Genomic DNA, 10402 nt, shown 5'->3' with positions numbered 1-10402 from the left:
TGATCAACAATAAAGCTTAATTTGAGGGGTGATTTGGAAATTGATTATTTTAGCTAATTTTTAACTAAAAGGCATGTAAAGAAATAGAGAGTGTAATGTGATAATTTGTAATAGCCTTTTGACTTTTAAGTTAAAATAATCTATCTCCAAAAAGTCTGAGGAGTAGTGATAGTTACCTATAAGTACATTTCAGCCTGAGGTTATTGCCAAATCTTAATAAATTTTAACTGTAGTTGGATTTTAATTTGAAAAAATTACCAACCAATTTCATTGAGTACACGTAAATATCTATAAGTCATGTATTTACAGTAATCTCATTACATATGTCACTACAAAAAAAATTGACTTTTTGCGACGGTAAAATACCGTCGCTAATACTCCTAATGCCGTCGCTAATACTTTTTGCGACGGCAAAATGACTTTTTGCGACGGCAAGAGGGGGTCGCAACTGCAGGGGTTGCAAAAGAGTTTTTGCGACGGTAAGTGCCGTCGCTAATGTTTTGCGACGGCATTTTTTACCTTTTTGCGACGACACCGTGCAGTCGCTAATAATTTGAAATTTCTTGACTTTTTTGCGACGGCCCTATTTTACCGTCGCTAAAAATGTTATTTGAGACGGCAAAAAATACCGTCGCTAATAGTCTTTTTTTTAAAAAAAAACACTTTTTTGCGACGGTGTGGTGCCGTCGCAAAAAGTATAAAAAATATGAAATTTTCTATTTTTTGCGACAGTGTAATGCCGTCGCAAAAAATATTAAAAAATAATAAAATTTTTATTTTAAATAATAAAATTTCTATAATTTAAATATATATATATATATATATATATATCTTTATATATAATAATTTAATCAGGATAAGCCATAGAGTTACTATTTTTGCTTACTTTCTAATTTGTACTTCAAAATCAAACTATTTTATTAGTCAATTATTAATTTATGAATAAAAACCCTGATCTAGAATTGATTTTTTTTCGGACCAAACTATTTAGACTTGAGAGACTGCTCAACCATAGTTTAAATTTTTTTTCTTCCATTTTCAAAAGTAATGCAGTTTAATAAAATTTGGAAAAAAAATTAAGGATCAGGAAAGAAAAAAAATATTAGAATTAGAATCAACCAACATATAAATTACTAAAACATGAAATCAATCAACCAAAATATTAGAATTCTTTGATATATTGAGTCTGAAACTATAAATATAATTACCCAGTCTGACATCCATCACCATTCATGTTCATACAAACATAATCTTCACTAAGGAGAGATCAAAAGAAGCAGGGTTACATACCTGAGAAGAGTTCAGATCATTCTTCTTGCACATAAAACTCAAAGCACGACCTGGATAAGCTCCGACCAGAGTTTCTCCAAGGCCTTTCACCACCTGTGCCGAAAAGAAGACAGACGCAAACATTATTTGCTCTGCTGATCACTCCAATAAATATTCAATAAAGAAAAAAAATTAGAACCACGACGCTGCTGCTGCTCCGATGCTGCTCCGACGACGACACTGCTCCTCCTCCGCTGCTCCGACGCTACTCCTCCGCCGCTCGCCGTGGGGTAGGGATTGAGATTGGGGATTTGTGGGTTTGACATTGGGGATTTTGGGGGGGGAGGGGGGGTAGTGATTTTTGGGTTTGAGATTGGGAATTTGTGGGTTTGAGATTAGGGATTTGGGGGGGGCGGGGTAGGGATTTTTGGGTTTGGGGTTTGAGATTGGAGATTGGGGGGGCGGGAATGGGAAAAAAAGGGGCGGTGAGATTAGGGATTTGGGGGGGGGTTGGGGGGGTTAGGGATTTTTGGGTTTGGGGTTTGAGAAAAAAAATGGGCGGTAATAAAAAATAAGAAAATATTTTTTTTTAGTCATATATGAAATTTAAATAATAAAATAATATCGTTAATTTTTTTTTTTTGTGACGGGGTTATCGTCGTCAAAAAATTTTATTTTTTGTTAAAATATATATATTTTTGTAGTTAATGAATTTTTTTTAATTTTTTTTTTAGTTACTAAGATTGAAAATTTATTTGTTTCATTTTTATTTTAATGAAAAAAATATTATTATTTTTTATTTGGTAGAAGTAGGGGTAATATTTTAATGAAAAATATTTTTCACTAAAATAAAAATTAATTTTCTATAGTTAATGAAAAATATTTTTCTGTGGCTTATTTTTTTGGGTTACTAAAAATCACGATCTAATTTTTTATGGTAGAAGAAATTGAGCGGCAATAGTGGTGGTGGTGGTGGTGATGGTGATAGCGAAAGAGATTAGTGGTGAAGTCGTGGTAGTGGTAGTGTAAATGGAGTGGCAGGGGTGAAGAAGAGAGAATGGTAGTAGTAGTGGTAGTAGTGGTAGTGGTAGTAGTGGAGTGGTGGCGATGGTAGCAATAATGGTGAAGTGGCGACAGTGGAAGTAGTGGTGGTGGTGGAATGGTGTTTGCAATAGTGGTAAAGGTGGTAGAAGAGATGGGTGGTGAGAGAGAGAAATGAGTGAGAGACAGATAGAAGAGAGAGAGGAGAGAGACACAGTGATGAGCGAGAGAGAGACAAAGTGGTCGCTAAAAGTGCATTTTCTTGTAGTGGATCGATAAATCGAGAGGGAGCTCAGTAAATAGAGAAGACGAGAGTAAGAAAGTGAGCAACGCAAACACAGTAGGAGAGAGAGAGAGAGAGAGATAGAGAGTGAGAGACAGAAAATAGACATAGAGAGAAGAGAGATAGAGAAAAAAGAGATGAGCGAGAGAAATAGAAAAAGATGAGAGAGATAGAGAGAAGAGAGATGAGCGAGAGAGATAAAGAGAAGAGAGATGAGCAAAAGAGATAGAGAGAAAATAAATGAGAAAAGAGATGAGAGAAGAGATAGATGAATGAGAGATACAAAGAGAGAAAGACAGATAGACAGACAGACAGAGAGAGAAGAGTAATGAGTAAGAAAGAGAAATAGTGACGAATGAGAGAGAGACATGGAGAAAGAGATAGACAGAAAAAGAGATAGAGAGAGAAAGAGAGAGAGAGATAGAGATAGAGGGAAAGATAGAAAAAGAGAGAGAAACAAGAGATGAGCGAAAGATAGACAAAAAGAGAAAGAAATAGAGCGAAAAGAGATAAGCAAGAGAGAGACACAGAAAAAGAGAGAGACAGAGAGATAAGAGAAATGGGCGAGAGAGATAGAAAGATAAGAGAGAGAGAGAAAAGAAATGAGAGAGATAGAGAGAAGAGAGATGAGCGAGAGAGACAGAGAGAGAAAACAGATGAGAGAGATAGAGAGAAAAAAGATAGGCGAGAGACACGAAGAGAAAATGAGAGAGAGAAACAGACAGACAGAGAGAGAAGGGTGATGAGTGAAAGAGATAAAGAGAAGAGAGAGAGATAGAGGCAGAGAGACATGAAGATGAAAAAATGAATGAAAAGAGAAATGTTACATCAAAAGAGTAAGAAGACATTGTTTTTTTAAATTTTTTTTTGTGAAAGAAAAAAGTACTAGAATTTATTTAAACCATTTTGTGACTGTATATATATGAAGCTGTCTCAAAACCACAATCACTATGCTAGGTTAGAGTTTTCCAAAAACTCTTTTGAGAAAATTATACTTTCTTGTTTTCCGTGTTATATTGTTTTTACTGAATTTTTTTAATATTTTAAGTATTTTTTTTTTAATTTTTTTAATTTTTTTTAATATTGTAAATTTTTTTTAAAAAAAATTCACTAAATACCAAAAATACAATACATTTTTTTTTTGTATTTTTATGTATTTATTAATTTTTAAAAATATTTTTTCATAATTTTTTTTTAGATACATCTAAGTAAGGTGCATCTAAAAAAAATATTTAAAATTTTAAAAATATTCACTAAAATTTTTTAAAAAAAAACACGAAAGTCACTTTTTGCGACGGCAGAAAATGCCATCCCAAAAAAGCAGAGTATTTGCGACGGCACCATTTGCCGTCTGAAAAAAGCAGAGCATTTGCGACGGCACAATTTGCCGTCTCAAAAAAACCGAGTATTTGCGACGGCAGAAAATACCGTCGCAAATGCTCTCATTTTTTGAGATGGCAAATTGTGCCGTCGCAAATGCTATGCTTTTTTGAGACGGCAAATGGTGCCGTCGCAAATACTCTGCTTTTTTGAGACGGCATTTTTAGCCGTCGCAAAAAGTGACTTTTTGAGACGGCAAGTGTGCCGTCGCAAATAGTCCCGTCTCATATACCCACTTTTCTTGTAGTGTGTATTTTTTGAACTCATACACATGTATTTGAAAAAAATATTGTTTAGTTTGATTAAATATCTATAATTAATCAGTAATCACATTACACATGCATTTTCTAAATTCATATATTTTATTTATTTATTTATTTTATAAAAAAAAGTATAACTATGTTCATTAATAAGTATAATTTAATTTAGCTATAGAGAAAAAGGTGGCAAAGTCATAATATTTTTTAACTCAAATAAATTTTTTGAGTTTTTTTATTTATTTATATTTCATGCTTTTTTATTTTCAGTAAAGTTTTTTCATGTTTCACTAATTTTTTTTTTAATTTTTAGATATACTTCATCTAAATGCACGTAAAAAATAAAATTAGTGAAAAGAATGAAAAAAATCACTCAAATTGAAAAGGTCAAAAATAAAAGCAAAAAAAAATGACTCAATTTTTTTTCAAAAATATCTTAGTTTGTATGTGTATTTGACTGAAATATTAAAATAAAATTAAAAAAAATTTATGAAAAAAAAAAAACTCAAACAATTGAAAAAAATTAAACCAAACAAATCTAATAAGTGTATTTTTACTATTAATAAATAAATAATTTTTAACAATTTTTGTTACATATTTACTTTCTATGCAAGAATTTAAAATACAATTTTAAAAATCTATCTGAAATTACGTTTACCATAATTGCAGTGTAATATTATTTGAAAATAATTATTTTTTGTATTATTTGTAAATAATTCTTAATTTGGAAAAGGAAACCCTACACCAACAAAAGTTAATTTGAAAATAAAATTAATTTTAAATTAATCCATTAATAATGACTTTACAAATTTATTTTAATTATATTCTTTTCAAAGACTAATATGGAAAGATTTTCAAAATTGTATTTTAAATTAAGATTAATATGGAAAGATAATAATGACTTTACAAATCTATTTTAATTATATTATTTCCAAAGACTAATATGGAAAAAACTTCAAAATTGTATTTTAAATTAAGATTGATATGGAAAGATTTAGGTTAAGGGTTTCCTTTTCCAAATTAAAGAATTATTTGCAAATAATACAAAAAAGAATTATTTTCAAATAATAATACATTGTAATTATGGCAATACATTTTAAGGGGAAAAAAAATTATAATAACAATTACCATATCTAAAGTGACACTTTTTGTCACGACCCAAACCCGTCCCTATAGGTTTAGCATCGTAACCGGTCAGTAATCTGTAGATTACTAAAGCCCTCTTAAATAGAAAACAATTTAATAGGGGCTAGCGGAAGCAAATAACAAATATACAATGTCTATTGAGCTGTGCAGACATATATGAGACAAAAAAAATTTAAACTTTATATACATTTATCACACATCACCCATACGTGACCTTATACGGATAAGACAAAAAGGGACTTCACCCTAATTACAGAATAAACAAAAAATTAAACTTTAATCACATAGCCATGACCATTTGACATATCTGGAATCTCTACGAGAAGCACATAGGTTGGTTGACAAGACAAAATCCAAGCAGAAGCTCTAAGCCTAGTCACGTGCCTGATCACCTACATACATAAATAATACAGTGAGTTGAGCCCAGTGAATAACAACAGAGTAAAGGTTTTGATGAATGATGTCCAAAAAGATTTAGAAATCAGAAACAGATTCTTATACATATTCAGATTTGCAAACAGTCATGCGTGGTACATCCATTAGCGCTAATAGTTCAGATTGGTCATAAAGACCCATATATAGAGCAGATAGTCATTAAGACCCATATTCACATGAGATGGTCAAAAAGACCCACTTGCAGATCATATAGTTGATTATACATAATCAGTTCTATGAATGGAACCCACTTGAAACCCTGGTACTAGGTAACATATAACATATCACATGATGCTAAGGATGTCACGATACATTTCAGACATAGGACAATCATTCATCTATACAACAAATATCATTTCAGAAAACAAAGCTTATCATATCATTTCTTTCAGAAAACACTTATAAACATAGCGTAGACACCCCATTTTTGACGACCCTTTAAGACTCAGATGTTCTTGCAGGTACATCCGATGATGAGTCTGTTTGATTGCCGAATGCTCAAAGTCTCTAGTGGAATGCCACAGCTTTGAGCATTTCAAATCATGCATTCATTCTCATCTTTAGACCATGCGTGAGTCTTTTCAGCCTGAAGTTTTTGATGGCCTACCGGCCATCCTTGGAGGTTTCCGGCCACCACTTCTCATTTGCTGTCCATTGATGTGCATTGCCTGCCATCAATGAAGCCTTGTCGGCCACCACTGATGGTCGGCCGGCCACTATTGTATGCTGCAGATATTTTGTGCCAGCTGTTTGCACAGATTCATGCATCTTCCTGCACATATATGGCTGGTTATTTGTGAGGGAATTTTGTATTTTCTATATATAGGACCCCTCTCTCTCATGAGGAAGGGTTAGAAAAATTTAAGACATAAAAATTTTCTCTCTCTCTCTCTCTCTCTCTTGTAATTGTGTATGTTTGCCTAGTTTCTCTACACTTTTGCCTACTTCTCCTAAACCAAATCTTCTCACCTTTGAGTTGAGGTTCCTTGGGGCCTTCTTGGAGCTCTTGAAGGTGGTTTTGGCTTGAACTTGTGCCTAAAGTGTTCTTTGCTTCAAGAGGTAGAATACTAGTCTTGTTATCTTGTTTTCAATTCTTGTTTTTCTATTTTTTTCAATTGATTTTGGGGCTGGTTTTAAACTATAAAAAGCTCTATTTTTGTGGCTTAAATTTGGTGGTTTGAGCCCTTTTTCAGTTAGCGGGTGGTTCATCATTCTTGCTGCTTAGTTTATAAAGCTTTTGTGACTTTATCCATCACTTTCAAACCGACCTTTTTGGGCCTTTTAACCACTGAATTTCAGAAGTTTTTTAGTGGCAAACATCTCATTTTGAAGTCCCAAATTGGAGAGGTTAACCTCCCCTTCTTGTGTCTTGTTTTCATGCTTAGTTAGCTTTACATGTTAGCATGTTTTTCCAACTTAACTTAGCTTAAGTCCAACATATTTTAGCCTTTGAAATAGCCTGCTTTAGCTCTGTTTTGGGCTGTTTGGTTCATTTGAACTTTGTTTTGTGTAGTTGTAGTGTAAATCCTTGCACTAGTTTGTTGTTTTAAGGCTTTAAACATCATTGGTGTGACTTGGCTGCATGTTTTTTATCACTCAATTTCAGTACCTAAATCTCTGCAACTGCCCTCTTTGCTTTACCCTTTCATTTGCTTTTGAGGGTTGTTTCAAGCTTGGGATCTTTTAAGCTTGACATTGAGGTCATGCTGAATGGTTTAATCCTCTTTGAGGGTTCATTATCAAAGGCATGATCTCTCTTTTGCCTTACACTATCCCTTGATTGACGCTTTCTTCACTTTAGAGGACACTCACCAATGGACAAATTGATTAAAGAATGATTTGGTAATTAAAATGTGTAAACAAAATTGACAAGTAAAAGTGACAAGATAAGCATGACTTTGTGTTGCATGTGTTCAAATCGGACTTTAATTTGAACACAAGAAAAATGGGACATTTCATACTCAAAAGTGATGAAATGTGCCATTTTCCTAGGTTTCCATTGCCCTTGATCATGCATGATAGGGTGGTGGTCTTGTTGGTCATATTTGTGCATTTATCGAAATTGTACAACTTGGATATTTGGCCATCATGCAATGAACTTACTTGATTGGTGGTTTTTGGATCCAAATGTGTCACTCCTTTGAGATATTGAGATGATAAGGAGGGATATAGTACAAACAAATCCTTGGAAAAATCCTCTTTTTGCTTTGTTTGTACTATGTTGCAGTATGATGACCCAGTGCATCAGTGGCCGGCAGGCCACCATTTATGGCCAGCAGTGCATCATTTCTGGTCGGTAAGACACCTCCCTGGCCGGCAGCAGCCATTCATGGCCGGCAGGTCACTGATGTGAACCTCAGTTGATTTTGGTAAGGTGGAGTAGAAAGGTTTTGGAAATGCTGAACCCTGCAAACAGAGACTTTCGAGAGCAAAACGAAGGTCTTTTCGGGGCGAAAATCGAGCATGTGGATCTTCCACTTCCCGAGGTGGAGCAATGGCAGCATAGTTTAATATCTTAAACGCTTAGTTCGTGCACATTTGTGTTGTAAATTGATTAATTAGTTGTAGCTAATTAAGAGTTGCAATTAATTAGTTAGTTTAACTAGTTATTCAATTTCGATTTGTGATAATTAGTTAACTAGAATAATTAATTAATTCGAGTTTTGTAATAATCAGTTAGCTTAATTAGCGTAGCTAGTTGGTTAGCTTATTTATTCGGACCCTCCTTCGTGAGGGCACAATGTTGTAATAAGTGTGCGTGTGTGTGTATGTTTTCCAATTCCACGTCTTTCTCCATTTTATTTATTCTCTTTTGATGGTTAGATTAGGGACATCATATTTCAATTAGCATATCGCATGCTTGCATACATTCATCTTGTCTTGCATGCACCGAGGCTCAGCGCATCATTCAAACTGCATTGTCATTTCAATATCTTATTTGAATACGTATTTAATAGCATGTTGTTCAAATCGATCCCTATGCCATATTAGTAGCCGAGCCTATTAATTGCATATTGCATGTGTTGCATTAGGAATTTTGTATAGTTAGGAATCATGCATATTTCACTAACTCATGTTTTCCTAGCTTGGAGTACTAGGTGAGTTTTTATGCTTTAGCATACTTACATAAGTATGAATGTTGCCATGATTAGCATGCTTGCCATGAGGCTATGTGCTTAAATGCTAAACTGCTTGAAATACATGTGGATGAATGCTTGTTGTTTGAATTTGAACGATTCAACGAATGTACGTTTTAAGCCCACTTTGTTGAGTGGCAAATCATGTTTTAAGCCCACTATATTTGGTGGAAAAACTGCATCTTTAAGCCCACTTAAGGTGGCAAATTCAAACCATTTTTCGCAAACAAACATGAGTTGAATTGTTTCAAAATTGAACAAACTAGTCTATACTTGCTTGTGCGCATCACATAGTAAAGCTAGTCTAATAATCGGAACAAGAGCACATAATGTACATAAAAATCATATCATGATTAGTAGAGACCGATCTTTTGATCGGGCGAGCAAGGGTGCTCAATTCATGACCTTCCCCCTTCGTATCCAAGTTCCCAAGCCGAGGCAACTTTGGTGATGACGGACACGTGGTCTTTGGTACGAGTCAGGGTTTCCTAAATTTTCCCAAAATAAAAAATATTTAGGTGGCGACTTTACATCTGGAAAAACGGTCCAATTTTGGTATTATTTGATTTAAAATCGATTTTTCAAAAAGATTTGTCGGATTTGAACTCTTTGGCGTTTATCAGTTTCGCATTGCACTTGTGAGACTAAATTCAGAACCGCGGGAGTCCGAATTGTGAGGCCTTATTTTCAAACCTTTCGAAAGGGGGTGCGAAAAAAGGTGAGTCCACACATAGCTTTACAGAGTTGTTACTTATAGATAGCTCCAAAGACGGATCAGGCATACAGTGGAACGTGACCTACACAAACATATAACAGATACACATTGAAACACAATATCACTTTCTTGATCAAACTTAACTTTTCTTGTCCTTTTCTGTCTAAGTATCCCAAAGTTCTACTATGCTTATTCTTTCTTACTCAAATAAACTGGGTTCTCATTTCATATATTCTTTTATTACTAAATTCTTTTTTTCCAAATAGACCGACTTTTTACTTGGCTTCTTACTCAACTACTATTAAATCAATGACTTATTCTTGAACCAACTAATTTATGTTGATTGCTAGCTTATTAATCTTCATTGAGTTAGAAATCATGACTAGGATGCTTGGAAAGAAATGAGAATAAAAATATGAAGAAAATGTAATTTTTCAGAACATGCTGAAAATGGCCTGACCACTCGAGCCACCACTTGGTCGCTCGAGCGGACTATCTTGTCTGCAAAAATACTAGATGGGTCAAAAGTGCGCTCGAGCCAACAGTTGGTCGCTTGAGCGACTAACAAACATAAGGTGGGTTTGCTCGAGCCACCAATTGATCACTCGAGTGGCCTATCAATTTTCTGGATTTTCAAAACTGAAAAATTAGCTTCCAAATTCCATTTCCAAAACTTGGGGTCTTGCATGACTTAAAAACATAAAAATACCTTGGAAAACATAAATACATGACCATTTAG

The 10402-nt window shown here is 34.1% G+C and overlaps 1 long non-coding RNA gene across 1 annotated transcript; it reads right to left on the bottom strand.

Moving 5' to 3' along the window:
• Positions 1-1053: 1053 nt before the first annotated feature.
• LOC145813592 (uncharacterized) lies at positions 1054-1693 on the bottom strand. The gene is made up of 2 exons (XR_014356757.1): positions 1469-1693; positions 1054-1383 (listed from the first exon to the last, which is right to left on the bottom strand). It is a non-coding gene; the product is annotated as an uncharacterized LOC145813592 (long non-coding RNA).
• Positions 1694-10402: the final 8709 nt, after the last annotated feature.

The sequence above is a fragment of the Camellia sinensis genome, chromosome 15 (genome assembly GCF_055761805.1).
Source record: "Camellia sinensis isolate YWXY chromosome 15, ASM5576180v1, whole genome shotgun sequence".
Classification (NCBI taxonomy): domain Eukaryota; kingdom Viridiplantae; phylum Streptophyta; class Magnoliopsida; order Ericales; family Theaceae; genus Camellia; species Camellia sinensis.
Note: the sequence above shows the minus strand (reverse complement) of the source record. Positions and strands in the feature narration are given on the sequence as shown.